Below are 25,634 nucleotides of genomic sequence, written 5' to 3' on the forward strand. Positions count from 1 at the left end.
CGTTGGGGCATCCACGCAAGCCATACCTTCCTGGAGGCCGCCGGGTGTCTAGTTTTCAGAAATGCGTGGGTTTGGTAGGTTTCCCTATGTGCCGGCAGAACTAGGGTTCAAAAACTACAGCTAATCACTTTGCCGAAAAAGGGTCATTTTTCACTGCAAAATTGTGGTGTGACCACGTTGCGTTTTGCGCCGTTTCCTGTCGCGGGCACTAGGCCGACCAGCACAAGTGAGGTACCATTTTTCTCGTAGGACTTTGGGGAACGCGGGGTGGGTGGAAATTTGTGGATCCACGCAGATTCCAGAACTTTCCATCACAGAAATGTGGGGAAAATGTGTTTTTTTGTCATTTGTTTACGTTTGCAAGGGATTCTGGGTGACAGACCATGATGGGAGGCCCTCAAGACACCCCATCCTGGATTCCCCTGGGTGTCTAGTTTTCAAACATGTATAGGTTTGCTAGGTTTACCTAGGTGCCGGCAGGGCTAGGGTTCAAAAACTACAGCTAGTCATTTTGCCAAATAAGGGTCATTTTTCACTGCAAAATTGAGGTGTAACCACGTTGCGTTTTGCGCCGTTTCCTGTCGCGGGCACTAGGCCGACCCGCACAAGTGAGGTACCATTTTTCTCGTAGGACTTTGGGGACCGCGGGGTGGGTAGAAATTTGTGGATCCACGCAGATTCCAGAACTCTCCATCACAGAAATGTGGGGAAAATGTGTTTTTTTGGTCATTTGTTTACGTTTGCAAGGGATTCTGGGTAACAGACCATGGTGGGAGGCACTCAAGACACACCATCCTGGATTCCCCTGGGTGTCTAGTTTTCAAAAATGTATAGGTTTGCTAGGTTTCCCTAGGTGCTGGCAGGGCTAGGGTTCAAAAACTACAGCTAGTCACTTTGCCAAATAAGGGTCATTTTTCACTGCAAAATTGAGGTGTAACCACGTTGCGTTTTGCGCCGTTTCCTGTCGCGGGCACTAGGCCGACCCGCACAAGTGAGGTACCATTTTTCTCGTAGGACTTTGGGGAACGCGGGGTGGGTGGAAATTTGTGGATCCACGCAGATTCCAGAACTTTCCATCACAGAAATGTGGGGAAAATGTGTTTTTTTTGTCATTTGTTTACGTTTGCAAGGGATTCTGGGTAACAGACCATGGTGGGAGGCACTCAAGACACCCCATCCTGGATTCCCCTGGGTGTCTAGATTTCAAAAATGTATAGGTTTGCTAGGTTTCCCTAGGTGCTGGCAGGGCTAGGGTTCAAAAACTACAGCTAGTCACTTTGCCAAAAAAGGGTCATTTTTCACTGCTAAATTGAGGTGTAACCACGTTGCGTTTTGCGCCGTTTCCTGTCGCGGGCACTAGGCCGACCCGCACAAGTGAGGTACCATTTTCCTCGTAGGACTTTGGGGAACGCGGGGTGGGTGGAAATTTGTGGATCCACGCAGATTCCAGAACTTTCCATCACAGAAATTTGGGGAAAATGTGTTTTTTTTGTGCAATTGTTTACGTTTGCAAGGGATTCTGGGTAACAGACCATGGTGGGAGGCAGTCAAGTCACCCCATCCTGGATTTCCCTGGGTGTCTAGTTTTCAAAAATGTATAGGTTTGCTAGGTTTCCCTAGGTGCCGGCAGGACTAGGGTTCAAAAACTACAGCTAGACTCTTCGCAAAAAATGTGTAAATTTTCAGTTTGAAAATGTGGTGTGTTCACCTTAGGTTTTGAGCCACTTCCTGTCGTGGGCACTATGCCTACCCACACAAGTGAGGTACAATTTTTATCGGGAGACTTAAGGTAGTTCAGTTTTGTAAAGCAACTGTTATTACCTATTGATTTTTGATGCATTTCTCCCTTCCAAATGAAAGACATTGTGTAAAAAAAAAGTCATTTTGAAAAATGACCAATAATTGTCATGCAAGTATGAGTATTCCCAATTTTGAAAATGTGCAAATATGCACTGTTTCTAAACTCTGTAATTTGTTCCCATTTCAGAAATACATAGGTGTCTTTCATACCGATTTTCCCATGTATACATTTTCCCACAATAATTGCTATATACCCGGAACAAAAAAAAAACATTACAAAATGCTGCTCAGTTTTTTACTCTGGGTTCATTGGGTTCTTGGTGAACCTACAAGTCCTATATATCCCCACAACCAGAAAGGTCCACCGGATGTAACGGTACATTGCTTTCAAAGAGATGTCATGATTAGAAAAAGTTACAGGTGAAAACATTGACTCAAAAGGCTGCTTTTTTCAACAAATTTTTAATTTTTCCTATATTTAACTGTTAGTTTCTATAAAGAAACCTTGATGGATCTACACAAATGACCCCTTGCTGAATTCAGAATTTTGTCTACTTTTCAAAAATGTATAGCTTTCTAGGATCCATTATTGCTTTTCTACCCATTTCTACCATTATCTGGAAGGAGGTTGAAAGCACAAAAAATAGCAAAAATAGGGTATGTCCCAGAAAAATGTCAAAACTGTGTAAAAAATGTTGGATTTCTGACAAAAATCTGTCATTCCCTAAAAGCTGGAGAAATGGTGATTTCAGCCCCACAAACCCTTTGTTGATATCATTTGCAGAGAAAAACCCAGATGCTTTCATTTGCAGCCACTTTTCCCCATTTTTCACAAAAAAACAAAATTTTGCTGTATTTTGACTAATTTCGGGGAACCCTCTACGAGAATCCACAAACCCTGGGTACCTTTAGAATCCCCATGATGTTGGAAGAAAAGGACGCAAATTTGGTGTGGATACCTACTGTGGTCAAAAAGTTACAGGGGCCTAAGCGCGCACTACCCCAAATAGCCCAAAAAAGGCTTAGCACAGGAGGGGAAAAGGCCTAGCAGCGAAGGGGTTAATAATGAATGCATTGGATTATAGATATTGATTTCATTGGTTTTAATGGTAAATTATGACATTTGTCCGATTCACTAATGTGGTGACCCTTTGTCAAAGCCTTTTATTTGTTGATATGGTGATGCCATGACAAAGCTAAGTGGCCTACCTTTTAACAATAGATGTGGCAACTATTGACAAAGCCAGTAGGCCCCCTTTTATAAATTGATGTGGTGACCCGTTGGCAAATCCAGTTGCTTGCCTTATTTAAAATGACACCCCTGATATTGAGATGTTACATTGGGGTGCTATTATGGGAGTCATGACCCACTTGGGGTGAAATGTGATTTGAGGGTGTCACCAAAGGTACTTTTTCATCTACTAGATGTACTTATTTAAAATGTAATGCGGAGTATTTAGTAGTGTGCGTGATAAATATACTTTTCCTTTTTTAAAGAAAGAGCTTGGACAGTAATTTATTGAGTGTTATTGTTGCATGCCAGTGAATTGAGATTGCTAGTCCACACCAACTACTCTGAGTAACCTTGGACAGCTATGCTTCACGATCCTGAGTGTGTCAAGCGCTACAATGGGGTATTTGCTTCTCAATAAGGAGACAATTGTGCACTTATTACTTATTATAGGATCTTACTTTACGTTAAAAAAACACACAAGAAATTCACTGAAAATCCAAAGGTTAAAGTGACGTTATAGTTAGGTCTGGTAGTAGTATCTTTATGTAAAAAAAAACTTAGAAAATCACTGAAAAAAACAAAGGTTAAAGTTATGTTATAGTTAGGTGAAAATTCCAGTTATAATGTAATATTTTAAACAAAACAAAAACCTCTGAAATTCACCAGTTATAGTTTACTGACCCCACATATTACATCACTCATGACAATATCAAGACACCATTGATGACATCCCTAACAAGGGCAAAGGCTGTGTTTAGTAGGGGTTTGGCCAATGAATGGGGCTTGAGTAACTAGAGGGAGGTTTTTTTTTACAGATTGACTTCTGGATTGGTCATGAAAAAGTCATTGCCCTCAGCTAGGAAAAAGGAAGACTAGATAAACTACATTTAATGATGCCTGGCAGCCACATCTAAACTTTAAATGCTGGATTGGTTAAACGCCTGATAATACCAGTGCGCATTGCATAGTGTGTGAATACATTTTTGGTGCTATATTTGATGGCCTTGATGCAGTAAAACAGCATGGCATAACGGTACACAGAAGAAGATAATCTCTGTCATGCAAAGTAAAAAGGTACAGTTTTATCACAAGTTTTTTTTCCAGCTGCACAAAGCACAGAACAGGATGTCATCCGAGTTACTGAACTGACACAAGTGTTTCATGCTGTCAAGCAGCACCACAGCTACTTGTACTCTGACCGTGGGACCAAGCTGAAGGGGAACATTTTGAGTGATTCACAAATTGCTAGTAAAATGTGTCTTAGAAGAACAAAACTGAAGTGTTTTTTTGATTATGTGACGACATCTTATTTAGTCCATAACACTAAAGGGAATGGAAAACTCTCATTCCCATTTGCTGTATTCACGATGCCAGAAACAAAGATAAATAAAAGTTCTCCACACTGACAGTGTGGTCCTTTAGTAGTGCCAGTGATATTAAAGATCAACTATTAGATTTCTATAAAAGAATCTGATGAGTACTCTGAGTCAGTATGACTTCACTCTATCAGTGCTTTGGATTTGGATGTAAGTATTATAATTTCCTGTACTGCAGTTAATGCATCTATAAATTATAGAAAAAACTGTTCAGTACATAAAAGACTGAAAGATCTTCAGCCAAGTCTTATCAAGGCAAACTGCTAGTTGCACAACACCACAAGGCAAATACTGAAAGCCCTCAGCTGTGATGTCGAGAATCAGGGGGTCTTATTACACAGAGGATGCATGCTCCCTGTTTGCACCACGGCACACCATTAAAGGGTACGCCAGGTGCAAACACGGAGAGTGTGCCCTATTATGCTGAATGCACTCCTGGCAGCTCCAAACTCACGCTGCCCTTGGGGCAGTGCATTCAAGTGAAATACGGAGCAGCTGCTTTAATCAGATGGTCAGTGGTTCACTGTGTAGGCGGCACCCGCCTGCACTTCCAAAAGGGGAGAAAGATCTCCTTCCAGGAGTTGCAGTTACCCTTGCACCCACCAGTAGGGGGATGTGTAGGGGTTCCATGGGACCCCCTTTCAACCCCTCGAGAGGCCTGCCTTAAGGAGGCGCATTTACAGTGCGCCACACACTTTTACTACCCTTGCGCCTGCATCCAATAAACGGCGCGGGTGCAGATTAAAGAGATTCCCTCATTTGCATGGGGCCACGCCCCAATGCAAATGAGGTAATGCTCTCTCGAGACAGCACTGGTGCTACATGTGCACTAGCGCTATCAGTATTACAGAAAGGGCCACACAAGCATCTACGACTCATTCTGTAATACCAAAGTGCCCTGAGGGAGCACAAAGTGGCCGCACATGCCCGCTGCATCCCAGGGCACTTTGTGTAATACGGTCCCCGGTGCCTAAAGTTTTCAGTGGATTTTCATGCAGTGCAAAGAATGTGAATAAACATATGTTGTGCTTTCAGTTTGTTCACCAAGCCTACCTTCAAGTTCTCCGTCAGCTCCCAACCTGCTAGTTAAATCTCTATGCTGAAATTTGTCTACATTTTGAAGGCCATTTTGGTACACTTCTTGCACTGTGGGGAGGAACAGTGCCTTCAAGTCATCTGGAGCCTTGTGAAGATACACTGCTCACAACACTCAGGGCCTGGTAATAAATACAGGTGCTATTTGTTGCACCTGAAAAATAACGACACACTGGGGTACGTTATTTATTGGGTGGGTTTTGGTGTTTGAGGCAACAAAATCTGCATAGTATGGTAAATACTATACACATTCTCCCTGTTTTAAATTTCAACAGGTTTGACTTGTCAGAATCTAACAAATGTTTAGATATTTACCTATTTGATAATCATCGGATGCGTTAAATACCTTCCAACTTGTAATTCTGATCCAGCATAAACAGGGGTTTAGACACAGGGTGGAATTTACCAACTAACATGTAATTAGGTCCTCAGACTTCAAGATTGTGCGATTTTATTGGTTCATTCTTTTCTCTCCTTCTTCTTAAAACCTATTACAATCCAAAAGAGAAATTCAACCACTGTCCCAGATCTATACCAGATCATGTTGGATAAAAGAAAACACCTCGAGGGCAGCCAGGAAGAATGCTTCACTAAGGATTTGCCAAACCTGCCTGCATCAGAACAGCATGGTTCTCACAGGGAGGAGATTCTGTGTTCTGACCATGCTGTGCTCTACATGGACAAATGGGTTCAGTCTGGCTGCTCACCTGTTAAGCACTTTGTCTGCCTCAATCGTGAATAGAGGCCACTACTGACCCAGACTGTAAAAGTGACATAGGATCTGAACTGTCAGAATGTCTGCAAGGATGGAAGTGATGTTTCATACATGGAATACTGCTAACTGAAAGCATTACAAGCGATTGTGGGCATCATAAAACTATCCTGGTCAGAAAAGTTAACTATAATCTTCTAAAATATGAGGCACCAAAGCTCCAAAGACTAGTGCAAGCGATTTTGTTTACTCCATGTAGCAATGCTTTTGCTGAACGTGTTTTCAGTGTTATGAGCAATCAGTGGAACAGGAGTAATTAAGGGTGAACATTGCATTCATCATAACCTTCCTTATTCGTGTTCAGAGGTGTATGATATGGCACTAGAAGGCACCAGGAGGATCAAGGCAGACAAATCAGATGCAAATATTCGTTCTGCAGAAATTGATATGTTTTGCAGTCTGTTAGTGTTGTTTACAAATGTGTAAATTTGAGAGAGTACCCTTCCACTGTCGATCAAACTGATTTATGTTTTTATTTTAATTAATGGGTGTTGTATTTTCCCTGTTTGACTTTTTTGTTTCAAATATACAGAACCTTTCCTATGTTAGTATTTGCTTTTTTTTTTTTTGATAAATCTGTTTATTATTATTTTGCAAGTTTTACAGGTCATAGACAAGCACTAGAATACGCTGAACAGTGACCAAATCATGAAGCAATGGATTAACCAAAGGAGTCGAATCATGGGACAGGAGGAGCACTCGCCCCGCAGTCAAGGGATTTAACAGCCAGGCAGTGATGATGCGAATCCCAGTATGATACACCGTGTCATGCTTTGGTATGATAGGACCAGTGGCATAATGCACATAGTCTACACAAATCCAACAGGATACTTGCAGGCACAGATAATGAAATATAACATTGACAGGAGGCGAAACGTACAAAGATCCCCCAGCAACCAAGAAACAGCAGCTGAGTCCAACCTACAAAAGTACATTCTACGATACTTGACAGTGGCCCCCCCAGCCCTCCCCCTCCCCAGCACCCCCCAAACGGGTAGCCCCACATTGGGGAAATGACACCGACTACCCTGATCATGAGACGTTACACTGCTGACTAATTGGCAGATTAACTGACCTCATGTACACGCTCGACCGTGTCTGGGGACACCCCTCCCTCTTGGGCCGTGATACTCTCTGTAGTATCCCCTTCGATCCGCGCCAGGGCCTGTAGGAGATCATCCCATTGTGCTGTGATAGGTGTCCTCCTAAGTCCCAGTGTTTCCTCCCTCAGGAGAGCTATGCCCTCCGCCTTAGCCCATGCCTGAAGTGAGAGCCACCACGCCCGCACGTGCGGCGGATTTGATGCCTTCCAGTGTTTTGTGAGCAGACGTTTAGCCACAACCAGTCCCAAGTCTAGGAAACGGGAGGTGACCTTCACGGCCGGTGTTCTGCGGAATAGGTGCAGTAGGTAGACGGGCCACTCAAAAGGTATGGTGCGGCCTGTACACATGTGCAGCTTTTCGTGAACTGACTCCCAGTATGGACGCAGCACGCGACAGCTCCACAGCGCGTGCACCAGCCCCGCTCCCGGCTCCGCACAGCGGGGGCAAGCTGCATCTATGAAATATCTATTAATCATTTTGGGTGTGAGGTACGCTCTGTGAAGTATGAACAGCTGTATCTGGCGGAATCGCATGTTGCGCGGTACTCGTGTTGGGCTCTGCAGTATCTTGCCCCACTCCCTATCGACTAGTGGCCTCCCCAGGTCCGCTTCCCATGTTAGTATTTGCTTTTTATTGGAGTTGGGAAAGTAAATGGAGTAAGGGAGGCAAACTTTTAAACACAAGTGCATCTTAAATAACAGTGTGTTGCTTGGTAAAATTACGAATTTGTCATGTTTTGCAAACCTGGAACAGTAGCAGTCAATATTTTGTCAAAGAAGGCTAGGTTTTTCCATATGGCAGTGAGTGCTGCGTTGGTGGCACCTGTGTAATGAGGGAGTACCTGTGTATGTGATGAACATGCATGGCACAAGCAAAATTACAAGCTCATTATTTATTTACTAAAAATCAAAAGCTCATGTTTGTGGTAAGTTTGCACATATTGTATGGCAATGAGAAGCTGACATGCAGGGTAAAATGTGTGACTTCATACAATATTTCAAACCGATATTTTAGTGGTGCTTCGCACTGATATGGGGGAGGCTTTTGTTGACGTTTTGGTATTCACAGAAGCCATATGCTTGAGGCTGTAAAATATGTGGAGGCTTCTCATGCTGTAAATTAATTGTATGATTATGACTAATATATCTTCTCCCTGAGAGCTGAGCCTGTCATTCAGTGTAGGGGGGCGGTGGAATTCCTATAGCCTGATGCCCAGAACAGATTGTTTGGGGTCAAGGGCAACACGTTTTCATGTTTATTTTGTCCTTGTAAGCCCTTCCCCCTGCAGCACAAGCCCGTTTGGCTGCCAGATTACAGTACCTCATAAAGGATCAGGGAAGGGCACTGTCTGCAGTTAAGGTGATATTTGTTCCCATATTTTAATGCTGTTCAAACTTATATTTATGATTCATTAATACAAAGCCTTTATTATTAGGGTGAGCAATCCAAGGAAATGTAAGTTCAGACTGAACTACCGACATTGGTTCCAATATAAAAATGTGTACACCCGTTTAACAATATGAGGCTTCATATAATGCTTCCAGGATACTCTCTGATTAGATGCAGATATATGCAAAAGCTTTAAAGCAATATTGATGATTCCTTGCTTTAAAAATAAAACGTTCATAAGAAATGCAACTAGGAAAAAAACATTTTGCTTAACTACTGTGACATTTTAAGTGCCTTTTCTTTGAAACAGCATTTAGTAAAATGTGTTGATGCATGCTAGTATTTCCCAAAAATATCCATAATGGAAAATCAGTGTAACAAACTTATAGGAAACATGAAAATAAACAAGCATTGGCAAAGCCAATTGATATGACATTGGTGGTCAGCATTTTGGTTTTGTCAAAGCTTGTCTTGTTTTGACATGGTTTTTGTAAAACTTTATTTTTGTGTGAGCTGCCGGGCCCTCATCATCAGAACAAACATTGGCAAAAGCAAAAATATTTTTGGTCTAAAAAAACACACATTGCCACAGTAGTTTCCAAAACTGAACAAAACTACTTTGAGTGCCAGTATGCCCCTTGTGAAAGAGCAGAATGCTGTCACTCACAGCGAAGTCAGCTGGTAGATAGAGAGGGACAGAATGTTAAGAAAAACAAAAGGTCTTGGTTAATGCCAGGCCTAGTTGTCTAATTCTTAAAGAAAGTCACAAAAGCACACCCATTGTATGCCCTTGCATTAGTGCAGCTTTATGGCTTTCACAAAATTCACAGCAATTTACAGAAGTCGGTCAGGAAATCGTACTAGAAAATATTTGTGACGTGCATTTTAACACAAGCAAATATGTATGTGTAGATTTACTCATGCGAAAATGTGTTTATCAGTAGTGAGTTCACTTTCCCACCAACCACTTTTTTATCCCAACCCTGTAAGAAGTTTCACTTCTAGCCTTGTCAGGAGGAAATTTCCAACCTTTCTCCGTATGGGAGAATATTAGAGACAAACTGATACAAACCCATAAAACATGAAAAATAGTAGGTTTGCACAGATTCAGAAAGGCATTCCAATCATGGGGAAGTATTGCTTACAGCTACCTCCAGCAGTATGTATATCTGTGGAAAGATGTCAAAATATGGGAATTGCTAGTTTTTAAACCCTACTATGGTATGAGCTCTGGCATAATCAGAGAGGCTATTATCAGAGCTCTTACGTAATGAGATTGCTGCCATAATTTGTTGTCACACAACATTGCACAAAAAGGGACAAGGGATTTTGCTACAGGACAAGTAGATTTATGAAGTAACCTGTCAAATCGACAAGTAGATATTTTATTACATTTCACACCCCTGCAGTGTCACCCATCTCTGCAGACCGAGCCTGTAAATTTTGTTAGATAAGTACTAGTTCAGCTGTATAAGGCCTTAAATTTAATTGTGTTTCATTTCTCCATCCTTCTACTTCTTAATAGTTTGTCAATGTCTACGATGCCAATTAAAGATAGTCGGTATTTACGGCTGCTATTCTTGCTTTGCCTTTGACAGTCCCAGCATTAGCTCTGGTCCCTGACCGAGGTCCTGAAGATGGTGGTGGCAACAGAAAGTAAATAATAATCTAGGAGCTCTGTTTGCTTTCAGTAGTTTCCACCCCCTGTCTTTTCCCCTCGCTCTTCAATATTAAATAACAAGGCAATGAGTTAATTATGAGATGTCATGGCGGGGTCAAAGGGTGTGTAAAGTGTCACTGACTATCATTGGCATTTTGGTTAATAAACATCCATGTAATAGGTCATATAATCTATTTCAAAAGGGCAGGATACCAAAATGAAAGAAAGAGCAAAGTAGAATCAATCTCACCAGATTTGTTTAAATTGAACTTTCAGCTCGGTCACTTGGTTCAATTTCAAACAAGATTGACGCCCTACTTCTTAAAATTCACGAGCCAGTGGACTGGTGGAGTACTTACATTATGTTGTACTCAGAGGTATGGCCAATATTATTATCCAGCAAAGTGACAATCCTAGTTTTGGATTTTCACATTATTATCTGTGGTACAAACATTAAAAACACACATTGGCAAAGCCAATAGGTCTTATCTGTGTAAGAGCTATTACTTTGCCAATGTGTTGTAGCCATGTTGTACAACAGCGACACTGCTGTGCAGATTGGCGAAATGTAAAGAAAAGAAAACACAATGACGCAGTCAACACTGACTGCGTCATAGCGCTCTTTTCCCTTTCCGTTCAGCTATGTTGCACAGAAGCTGTGAGGCTGTACAGAATGGCTAAACATAACATTTACAGAGCCAAAAACTCTTTTGTAGGTGAAACTGGCTTTGCCAGTGTTTATTGACTGGGATGAGGATAACATCTTGTGGTTGATAGTGCCATTTGAAAGCGGGCGGAGAGGTATTAAAAATTACACAAGACCGTGACCCTGGGGCCTTTAAAATGATCTCATAGGGCATTATTTGTGAAAGGTGTAGCATCGTTGGGATGAAACAGCGATGCAACACTTTTCTGTGCCGGGTCGACTAGGGCAGAGCCAGCACAGAAGCCGCGTCCAGCGCCGAAGAGAGCGCGAACGACCGCCCTACTCCACACCCGCTGTTACCCACAGTAACGGGAAACAGGCTCAAGTTGCATAGTTACTTTTGGGAATAATTAACCCATTGATCATTTCACCCTAAAGATCCTGTGAATACTCAGGTCTTTGTCTCACCTCCTAGGTCCTGAAGAAAGCCCACGTGACCCTTCGGGGCACAACAAGGGCTGAAACATGTCGACCTTTTTAATGGCACCTTAGAATGCACAGGGTCTTAATTCACCCTGAGTGCACACTGACTAAACTCACTAACATCTAGTACAATTAAAGATTTTTTACTAGCTCTGTTGGTTTTTAATTATCTTTTTTTCACCACTGAACACTTCACCAAACTCACTCTCATTTTTTATTTACGATCACTACCAAAACAACCAGTGGTACGATCTCCAGGTGGAGAAAGCATAACAGCAAACCCAATGATGATGCTGTCACGTTACTAAGAACGAAGCGGAGAACGAAAATATACCGCTAACATCCGAAACGTTTATAACGTGATTGAGGGTTTTTAAAAGAGTACCTTTACTGTCCTTGCACACCCTGGTTCTCTGGGACTAGTGATCCACTCCCTTTTGATTTACCTGACACTTTTCTGTGCGCCATCCTTGCGACACCATGGATGCATAGTATTTACTGTATGGATTTACAGATACGTCTGGATTCCTGACGTATATGTTGGCGCAAAAATGGCGCATTGCTGGAGTGTGTCTGGGAACAGATGCAACTCCAGCAATGTGTCATTTCACATGGGGCAAGCCCCATGGGAGAAGGGCTGCGTCACCCCTTCGACGCAGTGTCCTCGTAGAAGTGAAGCAGTGAAATCCCATAGATTTCAAAGCGCCACTGCTACGAGGCTTTTCTGCGTTGGAACGTCCACCCTGCATACATTATACCTGTCGCAGGTATAATGTAGCACAGGGGTTTACAAAGTGACGTGACGCTTCTGCCTCACTTTATAACTATGGTGCAGTGTGGCGCATTTTTTACGCCGCCGCAGCGCCACAAAAAGTGTTGCAACAGCAGCGTAAGATAATCACAAATGAGGCCCATAGTGTTGAAGAAAAGAGACGAGGCCACGGTGAATGTTTGGGAGCAGAGGATGGGTCCAACGTGCAGAACAGTGGACTGTATTTATCGCTGTGTACATCACTGGTGTTGGGAGCCGCTCTCAGAAGGTTTTACAGGAAAGTCTGTGAATGCTCACAGTGATAATAATTGATATTTATAATTCGTAATAACCAAACAGAATTGGCACTCATATTGTCGAACTGGGATGGGGAAAAGGCTGTTTGATATTGACAGGTTTAGAACATGTGCCCTCCAGGTGGCACACAAATGGCAGCAGAGAACACTGAACTCGCTATGACTGGTCGGGAACATAAGATAAACAAAAGAGTTTGCAATGCAATAGGCCTCGCATTTGCCAGAGTTTGACCTATTGGCATTGTAAATGACAATGCCTTTTATTTATGTGTTTTGAAAACCTGCAAGCGGTGCGTAAACATGTACTTTGTACTTATAGTCGTTGCTTACGAGAAGCAAGGCTGGCAGCAACTGTGCTTCTTTTACTGCCAGCCTTGCTTCTGGTAAGCAAGGATTATAAGAACAAAGTGCAGGTATCCAAAACACATACATCATTTACAATGCCAATAGATCAAACTCTCGCAAATGCGAGACCAATTGCATTGCAAATGCTTGTTTGTTTCTCTAAGTATGGCGCTCTACCTACAGCCCGTATGGCCAGATGTGAGACCCTCTGTCACGGACTCAAGCTTTATCTTACTCATGAAATCTAGTAGCAGCGCGTGAGGGGCTGCAGGGCCCCTGCAAAAGAGAAAAAAACACAAAGGAGTGAAAGGCTAAATGAATATTATTTATTTAAAAAAGAAAGAACACATTGGCATACCCGTGCTATGATTTATTTGAATGTGGTTTTGCATAAACAAAATGCTATCACTGACAGACAGGGGAGCCAATCGCTGAACTGGGTGCTCACTGCCCCAGGCCCTATACTGTGGTGGGCGGTAGCAAGATGTGAATGACAAAGTAACAGGCAGGTGGATGAATACTGCTGACCCTAAGCTCTTCTAGATAAAGCTGTCTCTTCTGAAGATGCTAGAGAGTTGACGCGTCAGATGAAATGCACTCAAATTATGGTTGTCAGGTCAGAGAGTGCAATGGGAAGGAGAAGCATCCAATCGCATGTAGAGCATCAATGTAAGACTGGCTTTCTCACCAATTTAATGGAAAACCTCAGAGGCTCAGCACTTACTGGGTTTGTGTTGTGCATCTCACACTTTTTACAGTGTATGCACTGCATCCTTCGAATATGTCTATTTGAGCAGTTCTGTTGCACATGCACGTGCAGGGAAGCCATTGAGTTTTTCTTCTTCTCAGGTGATACATCATATGCTCAGGGTGAAGTTCTCCTTTTGCACAATTTAAACACAGATGGCTCAGGAAGTAAACACTGAGGGGAGTGACAAAATGGCAAAAATATGTGTTTTAAACACATATTTTTGCCATTTTGTCAAGCTCGGGGTGACAAGAAATTTTCCACACTGGGTTCCACCTGACCTTGCTACGCCACTGCCCACAGGCTTTTAGAATTATCCAGTTTTCTTCTTAGATATTAAAAGGCTTTATGTATTTAGAACAATAGGCGTGGCTGATACAGTTGATGTTGGTGTGCCTCGGGTACTGGGCCAGCGCTGTGCATATTGATGACATCAGTTGCTGTGAAGTGGTGCTGCACGGCATTCTGCCCACAGCACTCCGAAGCAGCAGAAGGATCTTCGGGCTGTATCAGTGTGCCTCGGTTACAGGGCCCGCAAAGTAATACTCTCCCTGCGAGCCGCTTGAACGCTACCATATGATCTTTAAACATTGAAAATTCACTTCAAATACATCCCTGCAGGAGGAGGCTGAAAGTGGAAGCCACCTTTGTTGACCAGGCGGTAGCCGCCATTTTTGACTGTACGCCCATGTTAATGTAAAAGCGGGCACTGTGCTGAAACCTAAAGCCCGGCACCCGGAGGGGGTTGCGGGCGGCAGGCGCCATTGTTGACTGTGCGCCAGTGTTTTTAATTTAAATAAATAAACATTGTTCGGGTGCCAAGTGCACAACAAGCTAAAGGCGCCAGTGCACCATAGTAAAGATAAAACACGTTCTGAAAGAAAAAGAACATTTTTTTTTGCTTACACTGCGAGCCGCTTGAACGCTACCATAGGATTTCTGAATGTAAAAAATTCACTTCAATTAAAGCGTGGTGGGAGGGGGCTGCGGCTGCCATTGTTGACCGGGCAGCGGCTGCCATTGTTGACTATATGCCCATGTTAATGTAAAAGCGGACACCTGTAATGTTGGGGCCCTAGGCCCTCATGCTGGGAATGACGGACACAGGACACATGCTTGGATAGTGGGTTAACTGGCCACGAGCACGTGCGCTCGGCCCTTTTCTTAGCAGCGTCACCTGACCCAGTGACGTCTGTGGTGGGTGGGTGTATAGTGGGATACAGACATAGGAACACTAGAACGTGTCCATGCTAGGACACTACATTCCTCCCAATTTTTAATAACAAAAACCCAGAGTCAATGTCCAACCTAGGGGAGAAAGAAATATATATGCAGATGTAATACAGTGACCAAACTTCTGCAGAGTCGCTCACGCTTCAGCAGCCTGGAGTCACAGACGATGTTCTTCCTGTCGCGGACGATCACCAGTTCACTGTGGCACCAGCCTGGGTGCTCGATGGATTCAGTCTGTTTGACGGCTCTGCCTTGAAGTTGTTCTCACAGTCTTTTCTTCGCTTTACTTTCTTGGCGACAAACACAGTTGAGTTCTAGTGGTTCACCGCTAGATGTTGCCGTTCATCTTTTAGTCCAGTCCTTTTCTTTATCTGTGGCATGTGTTCTGTTTTGCAGAAAGACGGGTCATTCGCAAGACACCCCTCTCACCAGGATGCCCCTCTCACAGGTGTTCCCCTGCCACGGGATATCCTTGAGGCCCTCTTCATCAGATCTGGCCTGGGTTAAGTGTCCTGTATCGTGTTACTCCCATGCCGATAAGTGCGGGTGCGGAGGAGACGACAGGTCTCACCTCAGATTCCGCAGTCAGACCTGGAGGGTGGGTGTTGGCTCCTGTCTTTAGCACGCGATGTCTTCACCCTCCTGGGACCTTTGCTGAAGGGCGGCTGATGACCATCTCTCGTCGCGGGGATGCTCTCTCTCACTGGCATCCCTGAGGCCTTTGCCCCTGAGTCACCACGGCTGGCATTGACCAGTGACCGTGTAACCCCAAAGGTGGGTGTTTCGAATGGTCCGGCCTGCTCACCTCTGCAGATCCCAGGTGTGCTGAAAGCATCGTCAAACAGATGGTCTTTTCTCCGTGCCACGGGGGTTCTTCAGGACTTGCGCACTGTGTTCTGACGCTTGTCACCTTCCTTGTCTTTGAGGTGTGAGTAGTCTTGCCACACTCTTCTCTCTTTCCTCTATTTCTTTCTCCGTGAGGATGTCATGTCACTCTGACTTCTTCTCCTTCTTCTTGCAGTGGCAACCGTGCCACTCAGATCTCTTTCTTTCCCCTTTTTCTTTTAGTGGCAGACGTGCCACTCCGATGTCATCTTCCTTCTTGTAGTGGCAAGCGTGCCACTCTGATATCTTCTTCCCTTCGCTTCACGACCTACTCTGGACCGTTCCTGTTCTCCTCTTGGTCTGGCCAGGCTTCTCCATGCAGCGCGCGCACTCTGCACGTGTTCCCCCTGGTCTTGTCCTCGTCCGAGAACACTCTCTTCATCTTCCTCAGCATTCCGAGTTAGGGTCGTGACCTTCTCTTCATCTTCTCCTTTTCACCAGTTACTTTGGTTGAAGTTCGTGGGGCCATACTCGTGGTCCGCTTCGTTCTTCTCCTTTTCACCAGTTACTTCGGTTCTTCTTGAGCTTCTTGGACCACTTGACGGTCCGCGCTGCCGATCACTGGCAGGATATCTTTGGTCTTGTCGTCAGACCTCTTGCTTTGTAGCTTCACTGACCCGTGCGTCGGTCACCTCCTTGTGCAACTCCTGGCGAGTCGGCTTCTGTGGTGCGACCATTTGGCAGGTCGGCTTGGCCTTTGTGGTGCGACCATTTGGCTGGTCGGCTTGACCTTTGTGGTGCGACCGTTTGGCAGGTCGGCTTGGCCTTTGTGGTGCGACCATTTGGCTGGTCGGCTTGACCTTTGTGGTGCGACCGTTTGGCAGGTCGGCTTGGCCTTTGTGGTGCGACCATTTGGCTGGTCGGCTTGACGAGGTGCATCACGTTGTGTGACTACCTGTGTCCGCTGCCTTGTCAGGCGCTGGTGCGTGCTACTCTTCGTACCGTCGTGGTACATCTTCAGTGTAGCGTAGCTCCTTGTACCATGATCTCTTGATGTGGTGGCTTCTTGGCGCCACTGGGTGTGGCTCGACATCCTTGCCCGCCAGTGTTGGATACTTGCTGCGCCCATCCTCTTCAGTGGGTTCCTCTCCTGTAGGTGCTGCAGTGTACCTTCCGCGTCCGGGGTACATCTGCGCTGAGTCCGTTTGTTCTCTCGAGGGTTCGCTCCACTTGATGCGGCGACAGCGCAGTCCTTGCTGGGGTGGATGTGGCTTGACACCGTTCTTTTTCTTCCTCCTTGTCGCTGCGGGATGGCGCTGCATCCCTGTGGCACACTGTCTCTTCCTCCTTGCGCTTCTGTCGCGTTCCTGCGCTTCTGGCGCATTCCTGTGCGCCTCCGTCGCGTTCCCGTGCGCTCACCATCGCGCACCCGTCGGACCTTGCGGTACGTGCCTTGCTGCCTCTTCTTCCTTGCGCTGCGATCCGTCGGTCTCCTGTGGCTGCTGGACTTCCTTGGCTTGCTGCATGCTTGTTTGTCTCTTTGTTGCTGCAGTACCACCAGTGGCCACTGGGTGGCAGTGTTGCTTTTCTCTTGCTTCAGCAGCAACCTTCTTTGCTGCCAGAACTCCATGCCTTGTTTTCCTTTCCTCTTCTCCAGGCTTCACTCGTGAGTAGGAGAGCTGGAGGGGAGCTGGAGCCAGGCAGACCAGTGAGGTGCAGGACAGGGGCTGGGCAGCAGGTAAGTCTCTTTTCCTTATTTATTCAGGGGCAGGAGGGCACCCGCTTTGTCAGTGGGCTGCTCAGCAGGGAGAGGCATCACTCGGAGCACAAGGGCAGTCAGTGGCATCACGCGCCCAGCTTTGGTGTACTTTTGGCGCTGCGAGCACTGCTGGGGGTCCTGCGAGGTGGGCCTTGACTGTGCATTGCCGGCGGCGGCCATTCTTCACTTTTGCGATCGTCCTCCCTGCCCGCGGCAGCTTCTTGCAGTCTTCGCGCGGCAGGGAGGGGGAGGGGGTGCCAGCATGTTCCTTAGTGCGGGGTAGGCACCGGCTGGTTTAACTTATCACTCTGATCCTGCTTCGCGGGCGGGCTCCGCTATGCCATCCGTGCCACTCCTCCCTTCACGGGCCCGGACGCTGCTTCCTTCTCACTCTCCCCGCTCCCGGTGCAGCTTCCTAGCGCCAACGCTGGCCGGAGCGGGGGAAGTTTGGCGCCATTGCCGCGCAGGGTGAGAGGGGGTCCGGGATATACTGGGTAACGGTTGTCTGCGAGGTGGGCACCCGCCGGCCTCACTCACACGGCCGTTCCTCCTCGTGCGGGTGGGCTCCGCCTCCAATGCTCAGGCCTCATCGGGCCGCGGGGCTTCGCCACCAGCTCGCTTCCGCCACCGGTCTTGGCACTGGGGGTGGGGGTCACAGCACGCGCTCAGTCGGCTCGGCGGGGTGTGCTCCTCACCTTCGGCCAGCGGGTGGGCTCCGCATGGTCCACGCCACTCCCGGGGTCGCGGCCGACACGGGTGGGCTCCGGTCGGTCCGCCTTATTCGAGGGCACTTCTGGGCACAGCGGCCGGTCGGGGTGGGCACCCGGCCTCCGCCTGCAGAATGACGGCTTCGCGGCCGATGCGGGTGGGCTCCGATCGGTCCGCTCGTCTTCGGGGCGCTTCCCCCTCCACCAGGGTCACAGCGGCAAACGCCTGAGGCGCGTGGAGGGCTCCCGGTCGCCACCGGACATGCCGCGGGCTCTGCTTCGCCCCGCAGGCTTCTCGGCGCGTCGCGTCTTCCCCCGGGGGGGGAGGGTGCCCTCACTGCAGGCAGCTCTCTCCCTCTTCTTGTTGGTGGTTGCGCAGATCGGGGGCTGCACACGCGGGTGGAATATCCCATCCTCGTCGCCAATGTAATGTTGGGGCCCTAGGCCCTCATGCTGGGAATGACGGACACAGGACACATGCTTGGATAGTGGGTTAACTGGCCACGAGCACGTGCGCACGGCCCTTTTCTTAGCAGCGTCACCTGACCCAGTGACGTCTGTGGTGGGTGGGTGTATAGTGGGATACAGACATAGGAACACTAGAACGTGTCCATGCTAGGACACTACAACACCGTGCTGAAACCTAAAGCGCAGCACCTGGGGTTAGGAGGGGGCTGTGGACGGCACGCGCCATTGTTGACTGTGCACCTGTGTAGTTAATTTAAATAAAAACAATGATTGGGGGCCGAGTGCACAACAAGAGAATGGCGCAAGTATGTCACATTAAAGATGAAACTCGTTCTGAAAGCAAAAGAAAAAAATGTTTTACCTACATGATGGACCCTCGCGCAGCATGCCGCTTCTTCTGAGCATTGGGAAGTAGTGAAACAAGGCTGTTTTAAAAAGAAAAGAAACGGTTGCAGTAGAGCATGTCATGCCTTCAACAGCTGTTAGGAGAAAGTCCTTTAAGAAAATAGTGCTCACAGTCTGTAATTAAAACATCCAGAGTAACAATACAAGTTAAAGAGCCAGTCCTCATGGGAGGTTACAAAAGTAGAAAAGGCGGTATTGAGGAGGGACTATTAAGCCTATCAGTGAATCAAAAGCAACCATTTAGAAAGGAATGTAACGGAAGCCAATTTAAAAGATGGCCAGAAAATGTCACTGCCACTACAGAAGAGGAAGAAATACCCCCTCTAAGCCCTGATTTTCTTGTCCCTTGAAACTGGAAAGACAACATTGTAAGAAGTTAGAACGCAAATGGAATATGAATTACAGTTTAGAGGACAAAGAGATTTTTAAAAGAGTGCAAAAGAAATTCTATGGGGTCCATTAGGATGGATGGCAGATGTCCTCCGCCAGGCGGGCGGTAGCAACCGCCGGACCGGCGGCGGTCATCCGCCTGCCATCGAAGCCCTGAACACCGCCAGTCCGATTAGCTTTGCGGTGGTGACCGCAGCGGTGTGATTTTCCGCCTGCCACTTTTCCCCCGGTTGCAGTCCGCCCGCTTACCTGACATGCGGAGCTGGATCACTACAATTGTGGTGGATCAGGGCCAAGCACCGCCGGCACGATTATGATGCCGGCGGTAGCCAGCTTGCCGCGCCGGTGGAACCGCCATGGAAAGGCATGCGGAGAATGTCTCCGGGGGTCCATTGCGGACCCCCAATGTGTTGGGGGGGTGTGTGGGTGCACTGGGGGGGTATCCATGGTACCCCCTACATGTCCCTGTACCAAGTGGCAGGCACTGTGCAGTGCCTGCAACACAGTGCAGGGACATGCAGGACATGCTTATCGTGGCGGTCCTGTCACAGTGTTAACCGCCGCTATCTGACTGCAGCGGTCAGATTACCACTACAGAGCATAATAATTGGACCGGCGGTTTTCCCGCGGTCCTGGCGGGCGGTGTTTTCCCGCTAACATGGCGGTCGGAGTGATTTTCCGACCGCCATGCTAATAGACCCCTATGTTTCCATTTTGAGAGCTAAAAGCCTCATGAGGAGCGTATTGTTCGATCTGGCAACAATACTAAAGAGATTTTCTTGATTGTCAAGAGCTTCCTAACTCTAAAAGCCGGCCATAAAGGCTTCTAAGGAGTGGTGTGAAGAATTGGCAGCTTTTTTAGCCGGTACAGTCCAAACAATTCAGGCTAATGTCGGGGGCGGTGGTAAGCAGGATCTTGAGGTTGACTCTTCTCTTGCTAGGAATTTGGCTTTCCTGCCCAAATTAGAGGTCTTTGAAGCCATCTCCCTGGAAGACTCTTTAGCCTCATTTAGATAATTAAAATCAGGCTCCCCTATTGATCCCTGCCCCCCCCAAGTTGTTAGCGGTGGGAGCCGAGGTTATTAATCCAGTGGCCAATAGACTATTTAATTTATCTTTAGCTTCAGCCAGGGTGCCCAGTCACTGGAAACAGGCTATGATTATTCCCTTGCTTAAAAAACCTTCAGCAGATCCCTCTACACCTGCTAATTATCGACCCATTTCCTTACTCCCAGCCTTTTCGAAGATCCTTGAGAAGCAGGTGAACAAACCGCTATCTGGTTTGTTGAGCATAATGGGCTCCTCCACCTGACTCAATTGGGCTTTAGGGCCCTTCACAGCACTGAAACAGCCCTGACTGAGGTATCTGAAGCCATCAGGGGCACATGGGAACATGGGAGCAGGGCAGCACTGGTTTTACTGGATCTGTCTGTGGTGTTCGACAAGGTACCATATGCCTTGCTAATAAACCGTCTACGGGAGATTGAGGTGGACGGCTTAGCCTGGAACTGGCTTAAATCCTACCTGGAAGATAGAAGCCAACAAAGTTGGATCCCTCCCTTCTCAGCTGCGCCTCAAAATTTGGACACTGAGGTTCCCCAGGGCTCGGTATTGCGCCCCTTTTTGTTTAACATTTATATGTCCCCGTTAATTAAGATAGCAGAAAAATTCTGGGCCAAAGTCATCTCATATTCAGATGATATACAGCTGCTCTTTTCCTGGAATAAGGGGAGTGCAGCAAATTGCGCGCAAGTGAAATCCTGCCTCACCACAGTTTTCCATTGGTTAGCAAAGGCCCAATTGAAATGTAATGAGGACAAGATTGAGATTCTTCTCATTGGGAAGGTCCTTCTGCAGTTCTGGCTCTAATTTTGGCTAGATGATTGTCCCTGACGGCTCCTCGGGGTGGACGGGTAAAAAACTTGAAGATGTGGTTCGATGATAAGTTGTCCTTTGGGCCTCAAATCAAAAGGCTGATGGGAACTTGCTTTGGGATTCTGAAAGCTCTAAAGAAATTTCTACTGCTCCTACCTGGGCATGCTAGGAAAACGGTCATCCAAGCCTTAATCACGTCACGCATGGACTATGCAATGAGTTATATGCCGGCTTGCCTGGATATCTCCTCAACAAACTCCAGGTGATCCAGAATGCGGCGGCCCGGTTTCTACTCAACCTACCTTATAGGGCTAATGTCAAGCTGCATCTCCGTGATCTCCACTGCTTGGCTGTAAAAAAAAAAAGTGTAGTTCAAAACCCTAGCCTTATACAGCAAAGGACTTTCCTATTTGAGATCTAGATTCAGCTTCTACACTCCATCTAGGCAACTGTGGTCCTCAAATAAGCTGATGGTCTTTACTCCTAGGATCCTTAGACGGAGAGCTGGCAAAAGATTACTGACCGGGTTGGTTGTGGTGGCCTGGAATCAGCTTCTGATTGACTTACGAGCTGTAAGTGATCCAGGTCTATTTAGAAAGAAGCAATAAATATAGCTCTTTCAATAAACTATGCCTGTTCCTGCCTTAACCGTTCAGTAGGGAATAAGCCGGGACACTCCTTGGAGTAGCTGTGCGAACTATAAGTGCTGTTAATATTAATAATAATAATAAAATAGGCGAAGCTTCGAGTCCATACTGGAATACAGCATGTCTCGAAGAGACAGCACAAGAGCTGCCTAGGCGAGACCTAAAAATGAAAAGAAAACTTTTTTTTTAAAAATACATCCTGTTTTCCTTTAAGGAAAATGGGCTGCATTTTAAAACAAATGCTTTAGTGAAAAGCAATCACAGAATTGGTGGTCTGCTGATTCCTGTTATTTCTGCGATTCCCACTGGGTCACAAACCGAGACCTACCTCATGAATATTAATAAGGTCTATTTGTGACCCACTGGGAATCGCAAAATGTGTTATACACACATTTGTACATGGCTGTTTGCGATGACCAAAGAGCGAGTCGCAAAAATTTAGGAATCCATGTTTAGAATGGCTACTTGGTGGTACAAGGCCAGGTCTGTCAAGTGTTTTCCTGGTTTTGGCAGGTAAACCAACAACACTTCATGGACTTTGGTTGGAAAAGATCCCTTCCCTGCTGAAGTCTTGTAAACTTTCATTAATTTGGGATCAGGATACCTGCAAATGTTTTGTAGAACTCTGCTGGGAGGCCATCCATTCAGTTTTTTTTCCCATGGCCAGTTCTGACATGGCGGTTAGATCTTCTTGTTCCATGAAGGGAACCTCTAGCTCTTTTGTTCCTCCTGTGGGAGTCAAGGGAGTAATGTGTCTGCCAGATAAGTGCTCAATGCCAGATTAGGTCGGTCTGCAGGGGGGGCATAAAGGTTCTTCTAATATGTTGTGAAAGCATTGAGGATCTGTGTTTGGGTATGAAGGAGGGTACCCGTCGGATCCCTGACTGAACTATTTGGGGTAGTCGGTTTTCACAGTGGATCAACCATGTCAAAAGGTCGCCAGATTTGTCTCCATCTGAATGCGTGCAAGCCATGTATGAGACATATCCCGAACATCTGAACGGTCCACTAGCTGAGTCTCATTCTTGTTAAGCTGCATCAGAGAGGGCTGCAGTGAGGTATCCTCTACGGCTTTCTCCTCCTGATCGATGCACTTGTGCTCTGCGGTGTCCATCGCATGAATTAATGACTTCTTTTCTCCCAGGATGACCTGAATGCAGAAGCCCAGGACTACAGCATTAAAAGTTTCCCATCTAACTGAGTGGAAAACGCTGTGCCTTCATTGTGTTAAAAGTATTCCGTAATGCTGTCGAGCATGGACTCCCTGAAGGCAGGGTCCTCTAGAGTGGAAGGTTGCAGTCACCATGTGGAAATGGAGGGGGGGAATCTGCCCCATCTGATGCATGCCATTAAGGGCTATGGTCTGACAGCTCCCGGCCCAGGCAATCTAGGGAGGAAGCAGAGGGACACAGGCCGATGGGGTAGACTAGTCAGTCCAGCCGAGCATAATCATTGTGAACCAGCGAGTAATAGGAGTAAGCTGGATTCCCAGGTTATGGTGATACCAGAACTCCATGAGGGACCATTGTTGCAGCCACTGTGTGAGGCTCTGTGCATTAGTGATCATTGGGGTGTTGGGGAGATGGGGTTAAGAGCTGTCTTGATTGGGGTCTAACTAGCAGTTAAAGTCACCCCCTATCATCCATGGTAAGCGGTTCCGAAAGGCTATACGGGAAAACAGTCGGTAGATAAATTGAGTTTGTTCAGAATTAGGGCTGTAAATGCTTCCCAAGAGTAGAGGTTGGCCATCTAGGGAGGCCTCCAGAAGAACAAAGTGGCCCTCCGGGTCAAGAACCTGCAACAACACCTTAAGGGGTACCGCGTACATTGATGAGCGTGCCCCTAACATAAGTGTAGAACGTTTTTGTGTATACCTGGCTCCACCAGCATTTTTGGATCCTAATTCTCTCCACCTCTGTGATATGTGTCTCCTGTAAGAGAGCTATCCAGTCCACCCTGCACCGAAGCAATGTTTGGCTCTTATAGTGCTTAAAAGGGGTATGCATGCCCTGTATATTCCAGGAGATAATATGGTAGGATTGTCTGTTGGTCATAGCATGTGGGGTATTCCTTCCAAGCAATCCTATGGGTAGGCAAGGAGTCACAACAGTGAGGATAATCGGGCAGGGCCCCGGGTGGGGTGGGCAGGAGAATAGGTGGAAAAGGTAAAAGGGATGAGAGCATACTAAACAGTGAGCTAAAGAACTAAGAAAAAGAAAAACAAATACCTTGGGCAGGGGGACCAACCCGCTCCCCAAAATGTGAAACTAATGTCTATTAATGGGGTAAAGACTTGCGAGGTTAGTCAAAAAACATTGAGGCGTGCTGGGCTCCATAATTATAGGATTTCCTGTTAGGGTAACCCCTATCCGGTCCGGGAGAGCGTCCAATTGCCCCACCCAGCAACACAAAGAAGTTCCAAGAGTTGCGGGTCAAGTCCTCCCTATCAGTCATTTTGGTCCAGGGGAGTGGGGTGAGGGTCAGAGGTGGAACTCCCAAGAACAGTCATGCTCAGTCACATAGGCCAGGAGAGGAGTGTAATGTAACATGTAATGTAACTCATAGTAGGTCATCTGTTTTTTGCAGGGTCGCCCTTGGGGGTGGAGTCAGTGCTCTGCGGAGGTGATAAAGCCTAGGTGTCAGCATCAGATTCCAGCGACGAGGAGAGAGAAGAGACCCCAGGAGTATGGAAGGCAGTGCAGTATCCAGGGCAGCCTGGTGTGCACTCAGGACCTGGTCCGGTGAAAGGGAGGCCCTCTCCAAGGGTGGGTCCAGTGACCAACCTTCGACTTGCCCCGGTCCCCTCTTGTAGGCAGCATCCCATTCGCAGAGGGTATTATGGCCACTAGCAAGTCCCATGCATCCGACGGGGCCATGAAGACATAGGTCTTGTTGTCCATGATGGCTTTGCCCAGAAAGAGAACATCATACCTGATCCCCTGTTGTTTAACTCAAAGAAAGGATGCTCAGTGTCGTTGGACTGCCAAGGTGTAATCTGGAAAGATGAGGATTCTTTGGTTATCCCATATCAGGGGTCACGATTTTAAGAATTGCATCTTGGTCTTTAAAGTGGAGGATGTTTGTCACCACCGGGTTAGAGGGCACCCACACTAGAGGGCACCTGTCTGATACTCTGTGGACCCATTTGATTGACAAGAATGGAGTACAGTCCTGGGGGGCCAGGAGATTCTTAAATCAGGTCTCTAGATAATCAACCATGTTAGGGCCCTCGCTGCCCTCTGGCAATCCCACTGTACAAATGTTACTGCGTTGGGTACATCTCTCGGCATCCTCTGCCAGATCCATGAGAATGTGGACCCTGTCTGTAAGGTCATTAAGTCGTTTCTGGAGATCCGAATTCTGGGACTGCAAATCAGCGATCTGTTTCTCAGACTATGTGACCCTCTGTGCGATTTTGTTGGCGCTAATCATCACACATGAAATTGATGTCCTCTGACACGGCTTCCACTTTGGCCTCCAGGCACAACCTGGAAGCTTCCTTCCCTTGTAAGATGTCCTCTAGCTTGTTCAAAACAGCTCTGAATAGGGGAGGTTAAGCAGAGTATGGTTGGGGCAGCTATGTTCCCGCCCATAGTGGTTTGGTGC

The sequence above is a fragment of the Triturus cristatus genome, chromosome 7 (assembly GCF_964204655.1).
Source record: "Triturus cristatus chromosome 7, aTriCri1.1, whole genome shotgun sequence".
Taxonomy (NCBI): Eukaryota; Metazoa; Chordata; class Amphibia; order Caudata; family Salamandridae; genus Triturus; species Triturus cristatus.